This window comes from Ambystoma mexicanum, chromosome 2p, assembly GCF_040938575.1.
Source record: "Ambystoma mexicanum isolate Mex_15411 chromosome 2p, UKY_AmexF1_1, whole genome shotgun sequence".
Lineage (NCBI taxonomy): Eukaryota > Metazoa > Chordata > Amphibia > Caudata > Ambystomatidae > Ambystoma > Ambystoma mexicanum.
Window position 1 is genome coordinate 904,966,489 of NC_090923.1, and position 26,229 is coordinate 904,992,717.

General features: G+C 45.5%; 1 protein-coding gene across 1 annotated transcript in view; it reads right to left on the reverse strand.

The window, feature by feature from the left end:
- The window catches only part of LOC138566893 (zinc finger protein 624-like), a 176,134-nt gene that overhangs the window by 79,345 nt on the left and 70,560 nt on the right, over positions 1-26,229 (reverse strand). The window lies entirely within an intron of this gene.

The window sequence follows — 26,229 nt, forward strand, 5'->3', positions numbered from 1 at the left end:
TTGCAGCTATTCTCCATGGCAGCTGCCACTGTGAGAAAAAAGGTGCATGACATCGCTGTAGCCCCTTATGAAGAGCAACCACTTTCTTGTTCCTCTTTCTGGCTTTACATAGAGCTCCCCAACCGTCCTTGTTTACGTGGGAGACCAGAGAGGCACGGGGCAGACACCGGGGAGTGTGATGAGGCGAATGTCGGGGTGTAACACTCAGCACGAGTCAACAGTTCTGGTTCAGTCGATCAGGAGCCTCAATGGCCAAGTCTTGTTTCCCTGACGCGTTCAAACAACAAATCAAAAGTTTCTTCAACAAAATGAAAGTTTGTTTCCTTGTTTTACTTAGGGTGGGGATTCATCCCCCCTGCGTTCCCCCTTCCGGGCGCAGACACCTCTTCATTTTCAGTCTCCCTCTACCGGGTTCCCTATGGCTTTTCCTTCCTTTGACCTATCTGGTCGGCTCTCCTATGGCCTTCTGGTATTTGCAGTTTCACTTAGACAGGGCTCGACCAGAGTCTCTCAAGTTAGCACCCACGTGGTACCGGTTCCCTTTACAGCTGGTCTCCCCTTAACACTTTTACAGTTCTTTGAACTTAGTTCAACTTGCCACTTTGCGACTTTCACTCATCACAGCCCGGCTCTTATCGCTTCTCCCCTCGACTCACCGGCTGTGATGACCGCCTGGCTTTCCTTGCAACTGGAGTAAAGGTCGGTACCACGGTAGCAGGAGTTTCCCTTGCTCCCGCTTATCAGCATTGACGCACTCTGTGTACCGTCAACATTTTCTGCTACACACTTGGGCTGTTGTCCTCGGTCTTAAGATTCCCACTGCGGGGGTTTCGCAGGTCTGTGCCAAAAAGGGCAAGACCGTGTCCCTCCTAGTTAGTCTCTCGATATTCCCCGCCTTTCTCCTCCTCTTGAACTGCCTGGGTCTGGATAGCTGTCTTGTTGTGCAGTCTGCCTTGCTTGTACTGTGCCCTCTTGCTCCACCTTTTATCCCTGTGGGGAAGGGAAAGGGCCGTCGAGTGTGTGCAATTCTGATGAATTGCCTGACTTTGCCCGACCTGACATGTCAGGTAAATCGCTCTGGTGTTAGTCGGTTCTCTGGTGTGTCGTGCAAAGGTGTTTGTGTCGGAAAAGGCCGGGGGAAGAGGTTTTGAATGTCCCACGTGGTAGGATGGGGAAACAGTGTTGAAAGAAGTTGGATACCATGTCTCACCCGTCGGTTTCCCTTTTCCACACCCCGAGGATCCCCCATCCAGGTGATCCTCCCTCACTGATCCACCCCCAAGAAATGGATCCAATAGCAATTGCCGTGTCCTGGTCACCTGGATGACAGATCCCCAGGGAACAGCCAGGGAGACACCTTCAGTTTCCAAGAAAATTGTTTTTTGTGTGTTGATTTGAAGAAAAGCTGAACTCAAACCAGATTCCAACAGTTTATTTTCTTGCCTGCTGTGGTGGGTTGTGAGTGTAAGTATTGTGGCCATTTGTACAGACAGAAACATCTGGGTCTGTTTCTAAGTTGATGATGATAGTTTTGTCTAGATTGAAGCATTGTATATTGTTGATAATCCCCTTTTGTACTGCACCGAAGCAATCAGAAGTATTGTTCTTGGATTCTTAAATACAGAATCATTAATCTTTAACACTAGTTGAATGTCATTGGCATATAGCTTAAAGGAGTGTGTTGTCTAGAGTGGATGCTACTGGGCTCATATAAGCATTGAAATGCTAAAGTGATAGTGAAGATCCCTTTGGTAGTCCACATCGTAATGAAGTTATTTTTTGAAACAAACTGTGTTTTTGTTGTATTTGTGTGGCTCTGTCTTTCAGAAAGGGTGCCATCCGGTGCATATCTTGCTCTCTTCTACCCATTTAGATGCCATTGCCAGTTTACTGCTTGTTATTTTCAGCCCTATATTCAGAGTTTAATGGATTGCTTACGGGCAATTGATCTGTATTTTAAGAGGATTTTTTAAATGTTCTCTAAAATGTTGCTCTGTAAGTCTGAGCGCTCTTCGTAGTGATATTTCATATTTTTGTTTTTGAGCTTAGGGCTCTAAAAATCTACTAGACCACTTGCATTGGCAAGGAAATGGCACTTGACCATGCAGGCGAGTATGGGGATGTTTGAAACTTTTATATGCCATTTACTTTGCAGTAAATGGCTAATAAATGTTTCACTGTGTGTGGCTTGTCTTTGGGTGGCATCATCGCACCAAATATGAAGTTTGCCTATGGTGATATGACCCTTTTTCCATAAAACACTGGTAAGTATTTAGTCACCAGGCATTTCTCTTAGATCGAGTATGTAAACTAAGGAACTCGCACTGCAGATTTTATGGAATTTGTGAAGCATATGTTTGATACATTTTGCCACTAGGCAGTGATTTTTGAGGTCGGGGGCATGCCCATTTCTGGGGTATCAAGCTGCGCCTTAGCATTTTAATAGTTGTCAAACGGAGCACAGTGGCGGCAGCATCCAGTCTGGTCGGGTAGACTGGCAATGCAGTTGAACCCCTTTACCCAGGACTAAGATACCAGGCGGCTCAGTTCAGGAGATAAGGTAGTTCTCAAAGCACAATGAGACTGTAGTCGCCCATGATTTACGTGGGCCAGGGCACTGCAAGCACTGTACATGGGTGACTAATTATGGTCTACAAACGCCAGGTGGGATGGCAGAGCTGGGTTCAGACAAACAGGAAAAGACTAAGGTCGTCATTACGAGTACGGCGGAGCTATAAAAAAGTGGCAGTAACTGAATTAATGTCGCTTTTACCGCTCTGCCATATTCCGAGTTTGGCCTTGGAGTGGAGGATTTACCTCCAGCATCATGCAGGAGGTAAATCCTCCAACTTTCCGTGTAAAAATTAGCAAACTCATCGGAATTACTGCCTACCATGAGTCCATAGGACCCCAAAAACTGGCCATTGCTCTGCCCACCACCACCTGTAATACGGTGGTAACAGTAATTCCGTTGGCCGGTATTTCTGGGGAATTTTCCCACAGAATACTCGTAATGAGGACCTATGTGAGTTGGGTGACAGGGAAAGAGGTCACAGGGACAAGGAAGGCAGAAAATAGAATGGGTGGCAAGAAGGCTAAAAAAATAAAGTACAGAAGAGCAGTGCGACGAATCGAGGGATTCAGTCATGTTCGCCAATTTGGGGGGCCCTTCCTGTGAAACTAGGGGGGTGAGCCCACTACACAACATTCCCCCTAGGTGTGCTGGTCAGCGGGACCTCATAGGGAGAGACACCCCACTTGGGGATAAGGTCTCTCTTTCCAATGAGGAACTCCCCTTTCCTTATCCTCACAAACCCAATACCAGTCTGTCGTTTAACAGACAATCAGACTCCTCTTAGATATTTTATTGTGATGTAATACCAGAAGAAAAATATCAGCCTGGCACTGTGAAGAGTAAGAGCATAGGAGTGATAAACAATACCTGTGTGTCAATCACTTAGATGAAAAAAAGAAAAATGTTATGAAAAACGCAACTCCAACACAAAGGAAGGACTATACTGAGAAGCTGGGGAAGCCCCAGCATTGTGCGATATAAATGGATGGGCCAAGAGAACCAGAGCCAAAGACCCAGGAGTTCCAAACCAGCTGGAAGGAAGAAGCTGGGAACACTGGGATAAGTCTGGTTTTCATGGCATCAAGCCGCAACCGAGACAAGGTGCCCGAGGTGCACGGTCTGGAAAGCAGAGTGGAGGAAGCCTACCAAGAGGCTGAGAGTACCTGGAGGGACCTTCGACCTTGGCTGATGAGGAGTTCCAACCCTGACATGCCTGAAGGCAAGCATGCCGGGAACGGACGGCGACACGTTTATTTATTCGAACTGAATCCCAGGAGGGAATTAAGAGGGAGAGGGAGACCTGGTGGCTCCAGCGGGGACAGAAAGACGAACCCTGATGTTGCCTATACCACATATAGACACAGAAGCGTGTCACCAAAGATAACGGAAGAAGGCAGAGAAGCCATCATGACAAAGAACGAAATAGAAGCGAGGAAGCATGCTTAACTGGTGATGCAGCCCCATTACACCCAAGGTAAAGGGGGAGAGCCGAAGACCCCGGGAAAGGGGCGCGAGAGTCAAATGGGACAGTCATATCCAAGAGTGTCTGAAAACCGAATATAAAGATTGGAGTGTTTATACTCGTCCCAGTAAGTGGCAAAGTAATGAAAAAGGTGAGAATCACAACGGGACGATTTATACTCGTCCCAGTGAGTGGCAAAGCAATAAGAAGAATAAGAGACCAACAAAGGTTAACCCGGCCTGATTTAATAAGAGCGTGACCAAGGAAGACAAAGAGAGTGGTCATCATAACCAATGTGTTTGTCCTAAAGAAGAGAGAAAGAGTTGTGCATTCAAGAAGAAACAGAGGAAGTCCCGAGGGAACATTGAAAAGTCAAAGGAACCAATGTACAAGGGCCTTGAAGAGCTCCTTTAAAGAAACGGAGGACTTGTTACAAGAGATAGCAAAGGACTGAAAATCCCACACCGAGGGGAACTTTGCTGAACAAGCATTCCAAGAGAAGCAAGTCATTCTCCTGGACTTTCTGTTGATAAAACTCAAGGGGCCTCATTACGACCCTGGCGGTACGGGGTAAATGGCGTTGTAAAAGGTGCCGACGCCGTTTACCCCGTACCGCCTCATTACGAGGTCCCCTCTCGGGACCCAGGAAGCAACGCTTAGTCAAACCAGGCGTGCTTACCGGGTCCCGCGAGGGGAAGAGGGAGCAAACAACGGGCCAACTCGTAATGGCCCATTTTTTGCTCCCTCTCCCATTCCCATTCAGCCCTATGGTGGCTGAAATGGGAATGGGGAAGGACCGGGTCCGGGTCCTTGGAGGGAGGAATTACCAGGCCTTCTGAACTCGCAATCACCCGGTTATTCCTCATTCTGAGGACCCGGACGCGATTTCGCAATGCCGCCGAACTCGTAATGAGGGCCAAGGCCTTTAAGTCACGCACCACTGCTTCAACCTATGTACACTAAACCACTTCTGATTATTTAACCAAACATAATTTTATTCACATAACCAAAAAATAAAAGCCATTCTTGTACACATGTTACAGACCACATTTAGACGTTCAGGCATATTTATGTAACCAACATTAACATCTAATTTCATTTTCAGATACAAAACAACACAGTGGTTACAGTTTGGGACCCATCATCCGGAGAGATCCAACATGTATGTGCAATGTTTGGACAAAAACCCTGACTTATTACAGAGTCCTTTCAATCCTTAGTTGTTTCTTTTTTTCTATATTTATGACCTGCCCTTTATTTGCAGTGGCGTTGTTAATTCATAGAAAGTTGACACAGTGTGTTTTGGCGGTTTCAAGAACCAAAACTGTTGTTCCAAGCACTTGTGGCCTTCATCAGGACGTGACCAATTTTCAGATACCACAATGTGTATTCTGTGTCTGTGAAAAATCAGATATGTATGTGCATATTAGAAGGGGTGGTGGTGGTGAATGTAACATGTTCATTCCAGTAGGAAGACTAATGCATCTAACCATATTTAAGTAGTTCCTATGTGTGCTGCGGTGCATCCTACCTTAGGTAGTAGCCCGAACCACAGCGGGGGTCCGATTGCCCACTTGACTAATTAGGGAGTGAAGTCGTTCGCCCAGGCCAATAAATAAATATAGGATGTGTGTCATTACATTGAGGCACTCCATCTATTACCAGTGTCTCAGTATAAAACCTTACCCTGGATGACTTGCCTGCTGTGTGCAGGCCGTTTCATCCAGTAGCTGAACTCTACTTCTCTGGAGAGTCAATGCTCCCAAACTGGGAAGTGCCAAGCCTGCCCCACGGAATTAATCCAGCAAACCAATTTACAAAGTTTCACTCAGGGGAACCTCCCAAGCGCCGGCAGGTGAATAATGACATGCTGTAATTTACATCACCCGATGGCATTAAGTGCGGGCAACTGTGTTCCTTTTGTTCATTTTAGTTTAATGTATCAAAAAAGTTCCCCTATTCAGCGGGCGCCAACTTATGAGCATCCCTAGATGCTCCCCCTATCCTTTAAAAACACTCCAGTACGGTGTCGCCCGGGTCCCTTAAGAAAATGCGGGCACGTACCCCATTATGCCCATAGCGCCTGTCTCATTTTGCACTAAGTGATATGTTAGAAACGGCCACACTAAAGCGGCTCTCCAAGACTTCCCTAAATGCTCATATGGAATCAACCCCCATTTTGTGAGAAGGAGCCTACCTGATTTCCAAACGCTGGATCACTCGGAGCTCACCAGTGTGAGAAACCAGAAGGTGTCTCACGCACTCGTCCCTGGGGATCTGTCACCCAGGTGGGCAGGAAACAGCCATTGCTTTTGGATCCAGTTCCTGGGGGTGGACCAGTGCGGGAGGATCACCTGGGTGAGGGGGATTTCGAGGAGTGGGACGCCATATCCCCTTCCCTCTAACACCTTTACCACATCCTACCAGGTAGGATATTTAGGAACTCTACCCCCTCCCCTTTACAACATGAACACTTTCATACAGACAGCCCGCTATGAGAGAAACTAGACTAACACTGAGCCGTAAACCTGACGTGTCCCATTTCAATGGTCAGGCGAGGTCAGGCAATTACTGACCATCACGCACACCTGACTTCCATTAAGCTTCCGCACACAGATAAAAACGGAGCACAAAAACACACTCTGAGCAAGGCAAAGCGCACAAGGAAACAGCAGTTTGGAAACGGAAGCTGAACGAGAGAAGAAAGACGGCAAAACAGAAGGAGATCGCAAGGACGGGAAGTTTCCTTGACATTTTCAATGAGGAACCGTTACTTTCCTGAACCCTTGAGAACAGAAAGCATAAGACCAGGAAACCAGGCTGAAGAATCCTGCATTGTGTGTCAGAGATACCCGGGGCCCTCCTGCATTGATTATAATAATAATACAATAATCAACGCGGAGAGAAGCACAAGCTGCCGTGGTACCGACCTTGGCTCCAAGAACAAAGCAGCGTCAGTGATATCAACACAGCCGGTCAGTTGGGGAGACTGATACAAGGCCGGTTTGAAGCCAAGGTTGCAAGCAGCAACACTGTATGGTGAGCGCTGGAACGAACATTGTTAAAACGCGTGTGATAAAGGACGCAAGTAAAGTTGAACTGCTGATGAGTGATTGAACTTTCAAAGTAAGATATAATACCTTTGGCAGAGTGGACCGGCACCACGTGGGTGCTCAATCAAAGGTCTCTGTAAGGTATCCAGCTGAGAAGTGGCAAAAGAGAAAGTGGCAAAAAGGTTATATCAAGAAGAGAATGAGTCATTGTAAATCGAAGTGGTCCTGCGATGGATTGAGCAAAATCCTGCGCACAGTCGAAAAGTCTTATTTTTGAAGTAAAGAAAGCTTGGAAAATTAGATAAAGTTGGTCCGAGCCCGGCGGAGGGAGATCAGTTGAATGCTTTGTGTTAAAGTGGGTCTGATCCCGGCAGAGGGGGACCCGGGGTGAATCAAAAATCACCTGAGAAGTTTTATATGTGAAAGCCTAAGAAGAAAGGAACTTTAATGTTTGTCGTGTTGCATCAGGCCCTCTGAAATAAGAGACTTTGAATGGCAAAGAGGCGTTAGCTAAGAAGGCCCTGATGTTGAGGTGTTGAACTGCATCCTCATGCTAGAGAAGCCAGAGAGTGTGCTAAGCTCGAGTGTGCCGCCTTGTGCCGTGCAGAAAATGTGAGGAAGGGAAGCCAATGGCTTGAACACTTTTCTTTTTGCATAACATTGTTTCCCATACTATTTGTATTTAGAAGTAAGGATTTCAATAGGTTTATTCGTATAGGCCCTTTTATTTTGATAGACTCGACTAGGACTGCGTTATTACTATTTGATGGTCGTAGCTTGCTCAAATCTTTAGATTTAGGATTAGATAGCCGTTTTTCAAGCCCAATTGAAGTTCAATAAACACCCTTGCACTGTGATCACTTTTGTCTGTCTTACTGTTTGATACCATGACTTCCTTGCATGCTCTGATTACAAGTGAATGATTGTAATATGTGGTGGACCAATTAAAATATAATTATAAAAGTGAGCGGACACACTTTTAAATGGCCATAGGTGTCACAGATATCTGGCTACACCCCATAACCGGATCCAACTCCATAGGCTCCAGCTACCTTTTGGGACATTACTCCGTGCGAGGAAACAACAATGTCATATTAGGATGGAACATCCCATGTGCATATACAGATATATACAGCCGTGATATACAGTAAGAATGTTTTTGTGCAATGCTAATGGCATATATTTTGCGCCTATACAGAGATTTTGCAATTAAGAGTTGCAAGAGATATAATATAATTTCATTAGACATCTGCTGCTTTCTGCCTTTAGTGCATCGCCCTGCCTGACCTTTTTCTGGGATGGTTACTGAACTGTAGGGAGAGATGTTCTCACTGCATATTGACAAATCCCATCTACATGTCCAGGTATCCTTACCTGTATTCTACAAAATCTGATTGCGGACAACAATATTTCACAATGTCTCATGTATGCATAGTGCCAAACAAGGCCTACCAGGCACCCTTAGCATAAATATACTTTCTGTACTTTAGAAATAGTGGTAGGGTAAGAGTAGGTTAGTTTTGGGACAGAGGTCAGACTTTTTGATTACAGACTTCACTACTGACGATGAGCACCCTATTTAGTTCTGTTAGGTAGGGAAACCCTAAGGATGGGGAAAGTTAGCCATTTTCTTTATTAGTTTATAATAAACCTTGTTGAATATTGTACACATTGTTCGTCTCCTCCTTCTGACCTACCACAGCAGACCACAAGGGCTTGATGAAAGACAGGCAGAAATGGAAACAAACAGTATCTTCTCAAAGGTGGCAGAAGAAAATTGCCATGTACCTGCACTGGTGCAAAAAACAGCTCCACCTCGCACTGGAAGGTGTCCATAGAAGAGGTCAATGTGCGGCAGACTATGCATATAGTGAACCGGACCACGGGATCCAGCACATGTGCGCTGGGCAAGACATGGCGCCTCCCTATGAGAGAACTGCTGAGACGAAAAACATTGTGCATGCTGAAAAGGAACACCCAAGTCTCACAGCGAGTAGTCCCGGCAAAGCCTGGGAAAGGAACTAGCACCACAGGTGAGTGTACAACTTGATATGGGGCGTGTAGGAGGTCTCCTTGAGTGAAAACAAGGGTTTTCATGTTATTAAGGAAGGATAGTGGAGCGGGCCAGGAGGATAGCTTAGGGACAATATATCTGTCTTGGAAGCAAGACAAGGCAGAGTAACATGGGTCTGAATCCTGGTCCCGTGCTTAGAGACTGGTCTTTGGTATTTACTGCATAAAACAAGATTAATTTACAGTGCACTTTTATTATCATACTGACGCCATGCATTAAGGACTGACAGGATGATTATTCAAATGTCTTTTATTACAGTTATGTTTTTATTGCTGCTTTAAGTACACAATGTAATTGCATCCATTCAGCTGGGATTGTGGAATTATTCCAAGATTGCCAGTAGGATGTATTTGTACTGAGAATATGTTTGGCTCCAAGGCTTTAGAAGGGGTGCATGTTTTTGTTGGGATTTGCATGCGGTTATATTTCCCCAGATAAATGAGATCACTTTGGCTTGTGTTTTATGTTATCCATTTTTTGTCAAAAGCCTAGGCAGAACGATATCCTGAATTGTTGTGCGGCTGTTAGACTGGGTTTCTGAACTCTGGCCTGTTGGACAGAGTTGAGGAGAGAACCTAGTTATAGTGAACAGGGACATCTCTGGGAGCTGTAGCAGTACCAATAAAGGTAGCAGGGAGAGTGGTCAAGGCGAAGTCTCAGGAGCGAGTGAGTGTGGTAAGGGGTCCACAATGAGTCCAACAGAGTGAGAAATCGAGGATGACACTTAAATAGGAAAGTACAAAAATTCTCTATTTGTGGCCAAAGAAGAGACTATGAAAATTGACTAATAACAGAGAGTAATATCACACAATACTAAATAATAAAATAACATATATACAATCCACCCTGCCCAATACCTAAAAGGGAAGTAAGTAATGATTACACCAACAGTCCACAGGAATATCAACCCTAACTTGTAAAGTCAATCGCTAAGTTGTATGGGGCCTTGTGGCCAAAAGTTCACAAAGTTTCCAATAGTTTTGGGGAGTTGGAGGAAGGTCCTGTGGATGTGAGTCAAGTTCCCAAAGTCAGAAGAGGACATAGTCTAGTGAATACGAATGTTCACAGCTTTCGGAGGGCTTTCGGAGGGCTTTTGGCAACAGGTTTTGCCAATGGCAAATAGTTGTAAAAGTTTCAAAAGGTTTTCAAACTTTTCCAGGGTGAAGATAGGGGGCAAGTATCACCACAACGTTCCACCCGTACTCTGTTTTGTTTCCAGATTTGGCAGGTCTTTGGAGGGTCGCTTAAGGTCAGTTTTACTGCAGTTGCTTCTGTTCGAAGAAGCCCCGGAGCTGCAGGTACAAGAAATGTTCTGGTCAGACACAGGAGCTTGGTGCAACCTCTTCTCGATGCACCATTCAGCAGGCACTGGTGCAGGTTTCTTCTGGACGGTCAACCAGATGCGAGAACGCCGGTTTCAGTGACTGTCACCGTTCCACCGCTACAGCTGGGGACACCGATGTTGCCGAAGTTGGTCCTCTATCTCGGGCCCAGTCGATTCCAAGATGCCAACATTACGCTGGAAGGACTCTTGCAGGACAAGCTGACAACCCCTCACATTCGAAGCCGAAATACGGAACGACAACTCTTCTATACTGCGGTAGCCCAAATTGGAGCTGGTCAATCCAATGGCTGTCCAAGAGACGCTTCCGAAGGCTCCAACTTGTTGAGTTACCAGAAGTCCAGAATGGTCGTTGCCACCACTGCTACAGCTTGAAGCACTGATGAAGGTCTTCTAAGATCACTAGCCAGGCAGGGCTCTTCCGGGACTGCCGCAAAAGCTGGTCGCCAGGCCTTCTCGGGATTGGTCCCCAGGATTTCCGAAGTCTTCATGGCTATGCAGGATAACTGGCTTCTCGCAGGATCTCTGGGGAATGGCTGCAGGACTCCTTTTCATATGGAACAACTCAGGTAGACATAGAAACTCTCCCCCTCACAGACACCCCAGCAGTGGTCCAATCCGGGACCACTGTTGGTGAAACTTCTGCATACACTCCAGGCACACTAAAACCAGTTTGTGTATTGAGTCCCAACCCACATCCTGGCTTCCAAGTCACATGGCTTCCACAAGTCCACGCAAAGCCAGGTTTTCCCGGGCAAATGCATGATCATAAAAGGATGTTCCCTACCTCAGAAAATGGTCAAAGAACAAAACGAAAAACACTTGCCATAGTTAGTAACCAAACGCGATAAAGCTCAAATAAAATACAGTAAAAATAGTGAAAAAGTTACTGCTGCCCCCAGTTTGTCTTTAGGCCCATCTAAAAGTAACCAAAAAGTGTTGTCTAGGGTCACACAAAAGAAACCCCATTGCACTGCATTGGAAGAAGCATTGTGCAATGTTAAAAAGTTACCCAAACAGGCAACAAAAGTGAAAAGACTAAGGGAAACATAGTTTCCCAGTACGATTTGTACGATTTGTGTTAGTTGAGATTACAAGCATTTATATTGGAGGCGATATGCCCCGAGGTAGCGGGCCCATCCTGTGGGTAACGTCCTGCCGCCCAAGTTAAGGGTCCGAGCGAAGCAAGGGTCCCTTAACAAGGGTGTCTGGCTGTTACCCACAGGGTGGGCCCAGCCACCGAGGGGCATATTGCCATTAGCACCCGTGTAGCATGCTACGCGGGTGCTAATGTATTTTTTTAATGGAAAGTATTCTCTTTCCGTGCACGGGTTGACTCGTGGCATCCCGTTCACGGAGAGAAAATACTCTACCAACATGGGCGCCGTGGAATAGGAAAGCAGGGCTCCGTATGGAGCCCCTCTTCCATTTCCATGGCGGTCACAGCAAGGACGGGAGCGGCAGCAACTGCGGTGACAGGCCGCTGCTGCAGTGAACAGGTAAGTGGGATTGGGGCATGGGATTAAAAAAATTATAAAAATGGGTCAAGTAGGGCAAAGATGGCAGGTGGGGGAGCCGGCCATGAGGCGACATAGAACGCATGCTTTCACTGGTAGTGTCAGCCCACGTTCCTAGCCACCCGGTTGGCTGTCTCCCACAGCAAGGGTGCTAATTGCCGATTTTATATTTATTGCTCCAATTTTAGGGTTTGTTGTTGCCAATGTATGCTTGTAGGGGGGTTATTTTCACTTTTTTTGCTTAGAGTTATTGGGTTGTTATTGTATTGTGGTCAATGTTTTCTTGTTGAAGGTTTTAACTTTGACTAGTCCTGAGATGGAAGCTTATGTGAACTTTGAGATATTTGTGTGTCTAGCAACTTATTACAAATTGAAAATCAAACTTGTTAGGATGCTCATTTTGCAGGATTTTTAAAATGCATTTGTGTTAGGTTTATTTTTAAAAAGAACATTAACCATACAAAAATAACATTAAATCAATTTACATTTCGCAAGGAAATCCTTACACAATAAATAACATTTGACAGGATTTAACAGTTATTTATTAATCTATTTGGCTATTGTAACAAGCCTTTCTTCTCAGTTCTCCTGTGCTTCTCTTTTACAGTACTTGTTGACAGTTATAATATTGGCCAACACAAAATGCAGAGTTTGCCACGATGTTAGACCCATTGCCTCGTTGAGTAACCTCTGCTTGATTAATTTCTTTTTGCCTGTTGCTGATATGTCTAAAGAGAAAGTGACTGGATATCTTCACTCTCTCCATGGTGTGGCGTTAGAAGGAAATCACGTTTCCAGTGTGCAAGGATTTGCCAAAGTGGCGATATATAGAGTATTGAAGCTCATCCGTGTGGATATGACATTGCCCTCCGAATGAGTAGACGTGATGGCTGGGTTTGACTACTAAGTCAGCCAATGTCTTTTCAGAATTGGGTTTGTATATATGTTTTTATATATTTATTTACGGGCCTTGCAAACTATAATTAAGAAGTTATTATGAAGGTCGAGTACCATTTGCATTCTACTCGACCTTGCTGATGAGTACAATTATCATTTATTTGACATTGGCTGCAAGCACACTTTACTTGCAATAAATGTCAAGTAAGTGCTTCAGTGTGCACCATTTTATAGAAAGCCCTGGTACATAATGTTTGTCACTGTTGCCATGGGTCGAGTGCATTTCTTTCAAGTAGGTAAACCAAGTTACTCGACCTGCAGGTCTAGCAGGATTTTAAATAATGTGTTAGGCCTGCAGAACTACATAATTCAAGTACGCAGGCAGGTGTCGTAGACAAAACGGATTGCAGCTAAATCTTGTATCGTGGATGGACGAGGAGAAAAGTCAAACAAGGGCTGACACTTCCCATTACACGTTCTGAACCCTCTTATTCAATTCAGCTTTTATTTTATTTGCTTTTGGAAAGTCAAAGCTTGGTCCGCAAACCGTAGAAACGGAAACGGACATGTGCTGCACTTCTTAATATTATATTCCTGTTATAAAGTGCTCAAGATACCCTCCCCTCTCTCATCTTCCCTCACACAGCAGCTCACGGCTGACAGCAACTTTGTCCCTTATGAAAAGGTGTTACCCAAAAGCAACATTGGTTTTCACACAGTTGCAAACCTGATCTAGCTGCCCCTGAGCATTTCGATACATGGAGAGAGTGGCTGTATCCAGTTAACAGGTATGTGTGCCTAGAACACTTCAGCCAACCAAGCTCCGATGGTAACTGAGGCTCTAAGTGTTTAGTGGCATACTTACATACAATGCCATAAGCTGCGAGTTCGTTTTTGCATTCCGATTTTATTTCAATTGCGTGAATGCTTCAAAATGAATTTCAAAAAGTCTAATTTCCAATAGCATTGGTGGAGGTGGGAGTCGAACCCTACCTACTCCTCTGCTGGCTTCTGAACCCTTTTGCTGATTTACAACCAAAGCAGTGAATAGGAAGCCAGATCTAGCCATCCCCTGCTAATTGTGCTTTTGTTTTTTTCCGGAAATATTAAGAATGGTGTCCCTTTATTTTTATGTCTTTGTTGAAATGTGTATTTTCATTTCTTACTCTTTAACGGTACCTTTAAGTATTTTGGGTCTTAATGTTGTGCAGGGGGGTGGGGGGTGCAACGTTACTACGAATATTAACATCCACTCCAGCAAAGTGCGTGTTACTGCCACTAGCCATTTCGATGGTGCAGTGGCGGTGCAGAGTTTGGTACCAGGGGGGCGAATAATAAGGCACAAGCGGGAGACTGGGGGCCGCACACTGGGCACAAGGGGAAGCGGCCACCCCACGCCTAGCTACACTGGATGCGAGCCATATCCGCTGTGCAGGTTTTGGCGCCGGGACAATTGGAAGCATTTTAAAGTGTCTCAAGTCGTTTCAGTCAACATGAAGTCTTCAATAGATGAAAGAATCCTCCATAGGTTTTAATGGCATTGCAATATGCAGTAGACCTTACAATAACTGGATCCATTTCCCCAGCCACGGTTCATTGGAATGCGAGTTATTGAAGGGAAAGTTCCCATTGCAAGCCTAAAGGACCTGGAGCTTCTGCAGCAAGCAGCGAGCTGCCAATCGGGCGAGACTTAGTGCACAGAGAGTTCTCAAGTGAGCAGGGGTGAGTAGATCCATCCAGGGCCGGCTGAAGATTTGTGGAGGCCCATTTCAGTATGATGCGTAGAGGCTCCTCCCGAGCTTAAATAATAAGGGATGCAAAGAAATGCAGTGGGCATGTTCAGCGGGGAGCTGAAGCATTGAATGTCCACTGTAGAGATACCAATTGATCTTCATCAGGAAGTTGCTAATGAGGACGAAACGGAGTAAAAGGCACCGAGGAGATACAAATGCAGCTGGCTACTGTGCGCCAGCAAAGGGCAGCCTGTAACGTGCTCTCTCTCCAAAGGACACATTTGAAATCTTGAGTGATGGTGCCAGCTGCAAGCAAAGGCCGCTGCTACCGTGCACGTTCAAAGCGCACCTAAAATATAACTATTTTAAACAACTAACATGTTACTGTATAGTAAGACTGCCAACGGGTGCTGCTGCTCAGGGCCACCCCAGAGCCAGTGAGCCCATTTCAACCGAAAAGGTTGAAAGGCCCGGACACTCTCACCAAGTAGCTCATTACAACCCGATTCGGTCTGCAAGGTGCACTGTGCATCTGCTTTCCTCCAGATACTTCGAAGCTGCAATGAGCACATTATTTTCATGCTGTCATTAAAGCTGTCGAAATCTAGCAGTAGGTTTGGGGGATAGCAAGCTTGTTGGCGGGCTCCCTTCCGTTTGACTAAGCAATTGTATTACCAGCAGCAAATTGGTTAAAATGGAGATATCTAATAAAATCTCTCTTCATTTAGTATTTTCCAAACACGATGCTTGTAAGGATGAACACTTGTGAACATATATTCCATCAACACAGACACCCTGAAGCTGGAAGGATATCTTCCTGCAACACTGATATCCCCAAGTAATTGTTCATATTTTGAGGTCTTGCAACGCCACTCTGCTGGCAGTGCGTATCCTCCAGTTCCAGTGCTGCATAAAGGTCGCGACGTGAACTCAAACACCACTCTGAGTGAACGGGATGGTAACCAAGGACGCCAAATCATATCTCCAGGGGGTGGGTGCAGGGGATCCAAGCAGGAGCGGTCAGAAATGCAACGACGAGAGCCAAAAGAGCTGAAAAAACAAAACACGCCTATCTTTGCTAAACATCAGAGCCCCCAAGAAATTATTAAACCACTGGTAAACTGGTTTAATAATACTACAACTTGAATTCGAACATCAAAATCGTGACCTAAGGAAATATTTCTGATGTCTATTTTAGTGTGTATGTTTTCAATTGCCTGCTACTACTGTAAAGTTACCAGTGCAATTTCTGTACAATTATTAAACGAGAACTCTCGATTTCGAAGCTCTAGCTTTTAAACTACGCCCTCTGATCCACTTTGGGGGTGGGGAACCCACACAAGCAGTTATTCGAAGGCGTTTACTGCATTTATTAAGGCAAGATATATGGTATGCACGATCCAAACAAAATCACAGCAGATAAAAGATAAATGTTGTATTCATAGCTGATCTTTGACAGTCAACCTTCTGGGACAGGGTCACCTAAAGCTTAAGGATACGCCACGAGGGACGCCCTACGCCACGCCTGCTTTGCTTTTACTTTATTTATTCAATTGTACTGACCCCACACTACAACTCCCACAATGCAAAAAAAGGCTGGGGACAGTTGTAACGGATAACCTTACATAGTTGGTATCTGACCAAAGGTAGGGGAAATAATCATGTAGATTCTACTGTCTGAGATGACCTGGAAATGTTTATCCCTCAAGAGATGAAACATATGTCTCAATTAGAAATACATTACATGTGTTTATTTTTAATATTTGAAAAGGTCGTTAAATATTCTATGCGCATCGGTAAAGGGCAATTTAACAAAGTAGCACCCGAAAACACACACACCGGATGCCATTGGCACACAAGGTTCCAGTTCTGGTAGACACACCATGCCATTGTTTGCGTTTAGAAAGAGCCAGTATACCACATGCAGGTGCATCAATTATGAATTTTGTTTCATTAAGCAGATTCCCGTCAGACTCCCGTCTGAGGCTCTTTCCAAAAACCCATCCCACCGTTCATTGAGAGACATCCCGCGCGCAGCATTGCTTTTCTCCCACAACAGACACGTCGCTGCTTGGCGGGCATTCCCCCATTCAGCTTCACGTGGACCCTCTCTTCCGCCCTCCTCATGTTGCTTTTGAAAGTAGCACCATGTTATGAACGTCGCTGCAGCCCAGAGTGGGATTTATTTGCAGCTGGGATTTAACGAGCGCTTGATGTCGCTCATCTGCTACTGGCCCGGCAGCTGATTTTAACCTGGACTTACTTTCTCTGAAGTCACTGCGTACTCAATGGCCCCTATCACGCTCATGATGTCAACCCTTCCAACGTCTATACCTTTGGTAAATCAGCCAAATTCTTTAACAATGTCATTTGGGAGCTGTGTCTCCATACCTTGGGCAAACTGCAGCACAGTGGAGGAAAGGCGAGGGCATTTTAAACTGGCTGCTAAAATAATTTGAGGGTTGTGCAAAGGGTCATCGTGGATACTTGTGCAGCTCAGACCATACTAAAAGACACTCGCTCCATTATTACTATCTCAAAGCTGGATTCATTCAGATTGTCGCCCTTGTATTCAGAGGAGGCGCCGGCCTCAGTTGGCTACGCTGGCCTCTGTTTTTGGCTACAGGCTGCCCAGTCAAACCCCGAGCCCGTCCACAACTGGCCTCCTGCATTCAGAGGAAAAGTTGCCTTTGCTTCCGCCCTGCACTTACCTATTAGGCGGTAGACTTCCCACTTAGCTTGGGACATCTCCACCCATGCACTTACCTCTTGCTTCCCCAACAAGCACAGGACATTGCTACGTTATGTAATGTCACTCAGCTGCTCCAGTCAAAACCATTGCAGTCTTATAGTGCTGAGGCTTATCTGAAATGTGGTACACTGTTCCCCAGCTAAGTTTCTCCAGAACCTAATCTTTGGAGGAGTGTAAAAGGGAATAGAGGAGAGTGGGGATGAAAGAGATGCAGATTGTAGGCAAACCCGAGAGATTTGTAATGTTCAGAGTGCGCAGGAAAGGAAGTAATGGAGTTTGTGATGATTTGAATGCATGTGGCATTAGTGCAGAAACATAAGGGCAGACAGCAGTTTAGGTAAAGGCTCACTCATAATGTTCCCGAGAGCGAGTGTGTAAGTCAGGAAGGACGTTTTCAAAAAGTAATGACATTTAGCAAATGGATGCTTCTGTGATGGGCTCGAGTTGTGATCCAGCATATCATTAAAGTATGGGGCTTTGGAAAAAGCTGGGATTACACAACCGGCTGTTGGAAGTGTCGGAGCCCAGAGTGCGCTCTATGGAGGGTGAATGCTGTCAGTATAAAAGGGAAGTGGAGTAGGGAGTGCAGGGATCGATATTGGGATTTGTTGACTGGGAGCAAAAAGCAGCTCCTGGGTATCGGGCATAACCAGTTAGGCAGGAGCTTCCTCTGGGTAACCAGGAGCTAGTACATAGTGCGCAGCAAATCTAACTTTGCGTAAAATGCAAACTTAACTGTACATTTATATTATCCAATATGTTCTAAACGTCCCTTAGGTATGCTCTTCATTATCCTTCATATACATTCCCAAACATACATAGCGATTATCACATACACATAGCTAGGTTTGCATGACAGCAACTGCTCCAGGAGTCAAAATAAGCTCCTGGTAGCTGTTGGTTTCAAGCTAGCCTGGCTCCCCTTGGCTATAACGAGGAGCTAAATAATTACTAGGTCCTGGCAATTTCGAACCCTGTGTAGACCATGACCCAGCCTGCCATAGCTGCATGGTCGCATGCTCCCTTTCAGATGTGATAGTTGTATAATGTTGAAATGTAGTATTTCACTGTGAGAGAATTGACCTGAAGGTAAGGTTGTAAAATGATGCGTGGGCAGGACATATTTGTGAAGAACAACAGTCCAAGAGGGCATTTTTCTTGTTTATATTATCTGTGTGTGGTGACAGTCCGGCTCCTTTTGTGTGAAATGTCTTGAGATCAAAATACGCCTTTGGCTCAGTGGTGGTCAGGTTTGAGGCCTTCCTTCAGTGCTTTGGTGCATTCTACCTATGCACAAAGGAAACCAGGGAAACAGAAGAGTACAGATCTTCTACTTACACCCTACTCTACACATTTCCAGGTCCTATGGGAGTGAAATTGTAAAGGAAGTATGGGCATACTTAAATGAGGGTGGGTTTTGAATTGTGGCATGTCCCGGAATCAATGCCCTTGACCGAGGACTGCCTGGAAAGTTCTTGACTGATAGATGATTTATGGGATTAGTAATATTGGTGAGGGAGGCTGGAGACTTCAGGGCAATTCTCGAAGTAGTTCTACATAAACCAGTCTTCTCAACCTGGCCTGCAGTTACCCTGTCCTGTTAAGAGGGCACCCAGAGAGCTTGTTCCAGTAGGAGGGTAGAGTCTGCTTGCCAGTTTACATTTGCAGATGTACATTTATACGAATATTCACAAAGGGAGGACTACAAAGAGAAAAAGAGGTTATCGCTGGAAAGGTTTGTGGCCCCTGGCTGCGGTCCTCCAGGTAATTTGCGGTGATGGAATCTCTGGAGCTTGCCGTACAAGAGGGAACTTGCTGGTCTGTTTCCACACTTAACCATGAGGAGAGATCATTAACGGGCTCTTAATCAGGCTTAAACATAGGGAGGGCAAACCCTGTGAACACATAGGCAAGGTGCTGCGGCGAAGCCACTGATGGGAAAATCCTAGAGCAGTGATGGCCTTTGGCTTGTTGACCAAGTCATTGAAACGCTGTTGAACATGGTTTGAGAGTTAAAAACAATTGTCACCCCTTCTACTGGAACTGCTAAAGTTCCCCCCACCATTCTATAGAAATATTTGGGAGAAGTGGATCAAGGGTCTATATTCGATTTTAGAGGGTGGCACAGACTGCTGCTAGGAATAGAAGTAAACCCTATGGAGAACCCCTCCAGTCCCCCTATATATAGTACCAATCTTAAGAAGGGAATTCTTGATAGGTTGGGCAGGTTCCAGAGTTCTTCTAACTAAAACTACAGGACTGCAGTTAAAACCCCTTATATATTTATTTGATGGGAGGATAGCTCAGGGGCCTCGCGCTTGCCTTAGAAGCAAGACGACACAGAGCACCACAGGTTCGATCCCCGGGTCCGCGCTTAGAAACCTCTGGGTATTAACCGCGTTATAAATAACCTATCATATCATATCATATCCCGCCATCTATCCCATGTAATTCTAGATCACTTTGATAAATGGTTAGCTATAATGGATATATAAAGCGAGAATAACTCCCTAGCGTAAGAGCAATTTACCGATCCCATACCCTGTTTTTTCAAAAGGCAGTAAGCAGGGGTTGTACAAAACAACTCTCAAAGACGCCATACAAATAGCCACTAGTTGCCAGCAAACTTAAGCTTATCAACCTCTTAACCTAATTCGACTAGACCATTCTCTAAAAAATTTGGTTGGGGAAACCAAACCCATCTTTCTGGAAACCGCCTTGCAAGTTGTAGGGCAGTTGCCCCCAGGAGAACCTTGCAGAACCCCTAAAAGACATTAGACAGGATAGGGAGTAGATTGGGGAAACCAACTCTAGCCCCTCCACCTCACTCACATCAGCGGCTGTCCTGAGCTATATCACGAAGAACCTATGGACACTAGTTACATGTGTCCCAGCCCCAACATGGACTTTGAAGGAGAATGGTGTGTAGACGTGGCTGAAGTGGTTTTCCATATAAAGATGTTGGCTCAGGGCTCATGGAAAGAGGAGTACTACATACAAGTAAGCCTTGGAGGAGAGGCCATCTCCAAAGTTGGTGAGTTGCCAAAGCATTGGAGGACAGACCTGATCTTCTACCATCAAGTCATGAACGCTATGAAAGTTCAAATACCATGTATACATGGGAACAGCGAGGTGTACCCCAAGACCAGGATCACTCTGTGGTTAGGGGGGCAGTTCATCCCAATAGAAACAGCTGTAATGCTAGTTCTCATCAAAGCCATACTATGGAGGCATGGACATACCATTTTTCTTCACCAAGGCTGCATCAAGTTTATACCAGAGCCAAGAAGACGATCCTGGTTTGGAGGTGGAACCAAAACCCATAACCTTTTTTGAAAGGTACAGTGAGCTAAAACGTGGCTGCGTACTCTAGAGTGGGTACTATCCCAAAGAACAGCCCATTTTTGCCGTGTTCGTTCTCATGGATGGGCCTCAATGACAAATTTTTTCATAACCTTTCTTGTCCTGGTTATGGCATTGGGAAGGGGTAGTGACGACACAGACCACAAAGCCGTGAACCCAGAATTTTGAATACCCCAAGATCCTTCCTCTTAAAACTACTTTACCCTGAAAGTTGAATTACTTTATTGAAAGAAGGCCAGAAGGAAAAGTGCAGACCCTAGGTATGAAAAAAAAGGGAGGAAGAACCAGAATAGAAAAGGATGGTTCTGTGATAATGTCCCACGTTTTAGGCTAGGCTAGGCTAGAGGGGGGATTTGGAGACTGTGGGGCCAGAGAATGTGGCCTGCTTTCCGATGCCCAGTCTGTATCAGGGGAAAACCCAAGAGTTGCTCCCCCCACAGTCTCCAAACACCCCTACTTAGCAGGGTTGCACCAACATCTAAAAATGAGGTATCCCTGGAAAGGTCTGCAACTGGGGACTGCAGGCTGCAAGGAATTTACTGGGATATAGAAATGCTTGCGGCACACAACAGGACTTGCAGACCCATTTGCTGGGAGAGAATAGCAGGAAGTCTCATGAGGAGGCTTGACCATGAGCCAAGTGACGTGTTCATATATTTTTTACATGGGGCAGGCAGGGGAGGGATGACAAGGCGAGGAGCTGTGCAGAAGTCATTGTCGGATCAGCAACCATCATCTTGTGACAGCCTGCTACCAAGATGGCTGTTGTCGAGACCACAAGGGAGAGTATTAACACACTCATCCAAACCACAGAAGCCAAATGGGATTGACCCTCCCACTGTGGTTGGTACTTGTGAATGACTGGGCAAACAAATCTCCAGGGAAATGCAGCTGTGCCTCGAGACGTTGCAAGATTAGGGAAATCTAGGCTCTGGACAATAGGTTCTATTTCGTTTAGGAAACCCTTGTACTCTTTTCTTTTTATCCTTCAATTAGCCTATTGTAGGTCCAATGGTTCCAACTAATATTCAGGGGTATCTCAGTTACAATAGCTCTCCGCTCTCAGGTGGGTCTGGGCTTCCCCTCCTGGAAAATAATATGGTGCACACTGGAAATCCTAACACAAAGTCTGATTTTTTTTTTCTTCAATATTTGGGGCTAGTCTTTTCCCTGGATTCCTCGATAGTGCCATCAAACATTGGTGGCGTGAGCACATCTTGTCTTTTCGGTTCCTTTTCATACGCATTCTCTTCTCTTCCATCCCCCTAGGCTATGAGTTCCCTTTCTACCACTCTACTCCCTGGATTGCCTTCTTTGACCCTATTGGCAATGTCTCTTTTCTACTCAGATTTTCCATCCTTCATATCTTACTGCTCATCACCTTCACCCTTTTGGGCTTGGCTATCTCTTCACATCTCCTTATTCCCTTCTTCACCTCTTGGTGAAGAAGGGGATGGCTATGTATTATTTTCCCAGGATTTGCGCTTCAGGTATAGGGAAGGTCGGCTAGGTGAATATAGTTAAAGGCTTTAATTGGTTCAGTTCCTCTTCCTGACTTGTAAGTAAATTAAGAACATGGGACATCCACCGGCCACCTCAATCATTCAAGCTCTGCTCCGCACTGACATTCACATTAAACATTTGTTCAACACCCACCCTCTGAGCTGCACATGCATCATCACACATCTACGTTCTAAGCCTCGCATAGAATGACAAGCATGACAGACAGACCCGAAACGGAACACCTGGCCAAGTCTCCCACTCCAGATTTATGCATCAATCCCTCTCTCAGGCCTACACCCATTCACATCGGCCCTCATGTACGCATTCATTCCTAGCATATCGGCTTGCCTTCCTTCCACACAAACAGCTATGCTCCTCCTCAACGGTCAGTAACCTTTATGGGAGCAAAGGAGACCACTCGCTCTTGCCACAAAATGAGAGAAGGGAGCCAAGAGCAATGCTGAGACCTCCACGCATATCACTGTCAACATTCCATAAACAAGGGAGGCATGGAACAAACACGCCATCAGAACTGCAAGGGGAAACTAGAAAAAACAGGAAACCTCCTCAAACGCTTGCACCTACTTTAGGGAACCATAGGGGAAGAACCTCCTGGAAATCCTGCCACACAGGCTAGGACCTATGTCACACTAACACTCCTCAAACATAGGAAACACAAGTTCCATGGAGTAGAGGCACTATCATTCATCACACAAACCAGCACCACCACTCATCGATATGCACCAGCACTACACTTGCCACACCTGAAAACAATCCAAAACACTCACATCTGGGCTAGCCACACTAGGCACTCAAACCCACTTTACACGAGCCAGGTGCTTCCACCTCCTAACAAGCAGAAAACCAATCACTGGCTCTGACATCCCGGGTCATACCATAACACCAAACAGTAGTACAGCTTAAATTGAACCAACATATAAAACAATGGGTAGTACACACCTCTAAGTTGAAAGCCCCAACCATCTTTCATCAACCATTCAGACAAAAAACCACTCAGGCCACCTGCTCAAGTGCTCCCAAAACAAGCATCCCATGACAACAATACATGAAACCCTACCGCTAGTAGTGACCGACAATAATAATATCAATAACCTATAGTGCTTTTATCTAAAGCACTTTACATAGAAAAATGTTAAAACAATTATTACCCAATCGAAATTGCTACTCAAGCTGCATGCTTCATTATTTTGTGCCGACTCTTCATCCAGGAACCCCCTATTCAGGGTGCACTGTTAAAATAACAAACAAACATAAACAAGCAAACTCTGGTTCATCGCACATTAGATTTATCGTATCTAGTGCTCCAGATAAGACTTGGAAGAAGAAGTATTTTACTCCCTATTTTTGAAGGTTGGGAGTAAAATGATTTTTTACAGAGTACAAATTTAAGTCCAGTTCCCAATGGTAGTATTTTAAAAGCGGAGTACGCATTTTCGCAATAATTATTTATTTGCACCTAGTTCTTCATGCACATTAAAAGATACAGGTTTACTTCTTCCCGTCAAGCAGTATCAATAGTACTTTCTTCCTGTGGTACTAAGTGCACTACTAGTCAAAACATATCCATGGAGCTTTGTAGGTGGAAGCAGGGATGCAAGATTCCAAGTGTGTGTTTCCTATTTTTTGTTGGAAGTATGTTTACTCTCTATTTTTATTTTTTGGGAGTATTTGCCTATTTTTAGGGAGTAAAAGTGGCCGATACACCCCTTATCTGTAGGGCTGATCATATCAGTACGGCCTGAATTTTGATGGGCATCAACAACCATGTCAGCAAAACCTTTATGTAACAATTGGGATAGAATGCATAACACAGTTAAAGCATTAATATCTTTCACTTTAATACGGGTTGGGGCCCTAACAGCTATGGGCTTGGCTGACTATTGTGAAGGCATCATGAAGCAAGACACAGATAACCGATTCAAAATTCAAATCAAAAGTCTTTATTAGCTTAAATGTCAGGATTGTTGAAGGCCTAACTTGCCCTATGCGAATGTGGGATTTCCCTACCTGAAGAAACTAAGCATAGTCTGAATTGTAAATTCAACTTAAAAGTCTGCCCAAAACCTATACTTGCCTTCACAACTAAAGCTAAACAATGTGTATGGATGTCAGCAACCAAAGTAAGTTTTCAAATTAAGGTTCCGAGCTGCTACCAGCTCCCGGTTTACTCTTGGCTCCCTTCCCCAGGTTCAAGGCAGTTCCAACAAAAGGTCTTTGGGTTTCCGTCCCCAAGTTCGACACAGTTCTAAGAACTGGTCTCTGGCTTCCCTTTCCCAAGTTCAGCACAGTTTTTAGGCTTCAAATCCACAGTCCCATCAACTTGTTTAGTTACTTGAACAACGGAGGTGAAACCACAACCAATACCCTTTCTTGTCCTGATTATAGCATTGTGAACGGGTGCTGATGACACAGACAACAAGGCAGTGGACCCAGAATTTTGAATACCCAAAGAACCTCCCTCCTAAAACTACTTTAACCTGAAAGTTGAATTACTTCAATGGAAAAAGCCCAGAAGTAAAAGAAAACCAGAGAGCAGACTGTAGGTATGAAAAAAGCTAGGGACAACCAGAATTTTTAAAAAAAGGTAGGTTCAGTGATAATGTCCCACATTTTAGGCTCGGCTAGTGGAGTGGGGAATGGAGACTGTAGGGGCCAGAGAATGCTGCCTGCTTTCCGATGCCGACTCATAAGTCTGTATCAGGATAAAACCCAAGACCTGCTTCCCCCACGACCTCCAACCCTGCCTTAGCAGGGTTTCACCAATGTCGAAAAATGAGGTATCCCTGGAAAGGTCTGTAGCTTTGAACTGCAGGCTGCAAGGAATTTACTGGGATACGGAATTGCTTGTGGTACTCAAGAGGACTTGCAGACCCACTCGCTGGGAGAGACCACAGCAAGCCTCATGAAGAGGCTTCACCACAAGCAACATGACTTGTCAATTATTTACATTGGGGGTGTGAGGGATGACAAGGCGAGGAGCCGTGAAGAAGTAATTGTCGGGTCAGGAACCATCATCTTGTAACAGCCTGCTACAAAGATGGCTGTAACACATTTCAAGCTTTTGGCCACAGAGCTGTGGACCCCATGGCAAACAACATTGATTGGGAGGGGATATGCAAGACCCACCTGGGGTTTCTGAGAACAGCAGGCAGAACATACGTGCTGCTGCTGCCCCCGGGTGAGTGTGCCCCTGCATTGCTGCCCTAATTTGTATATTTTGGAGCCCCTGCTCTTAAAACCCCAAACCGCTGCCCCCAGCCCCTGATTTCCCTCCCGCAACTCTCGTCTGCAACCCGCTTCCTGGTACACCCCCTCCTGCCTCCCGACCCGCCCTCGTGTGCCCTGATTGACTAGTGAACCGTTAGCATTTGGCCTAGGACACCGCCACAACTGCCGAGGCCCCCTTTGTGCTGCTGCTGCTCCCAGGTGAGTGTGCCCCTGCATTGCTGCCCTAATTTGTATATTTTGGAGCCCCTGCTCTTAAAACCCCAAACTGCTGCCCCCAGCCCCTGATTTCCCTCCCGCAACGCTCGTCTGCATCCCGCTTCCTGGTACACCCCCTCCCGCCTCCCAACCCGCCCCCTCACCCCTATTGGTCCATCAAGGCTCCTAAGCCAACCTTCCCAGGGCAGCCCCTGCCCGGCAGCCCCTACGCTAAGGACCCCAAGGGGAAGGACGGCTACACGAAGTGTCTGCAGGTGTCCGCGGGGGGAGCAAAAGAAGCAAACAGACACCAACTAAACTGTAAGTGTGGCATGGGTGGGGAGTAGAGCAATTACTCAACTCCAGAAAGCCCTGGTCATTCTACCTTACCTCTCCTACGCATACTGCCATAGAATCACAACATGCATACCTAGAAAGATTTGTCATCTCCTGCCTAACTCCATTATTGACCTGACTGTAAATGTTGTAATACATTACGCACTAACACACTAGC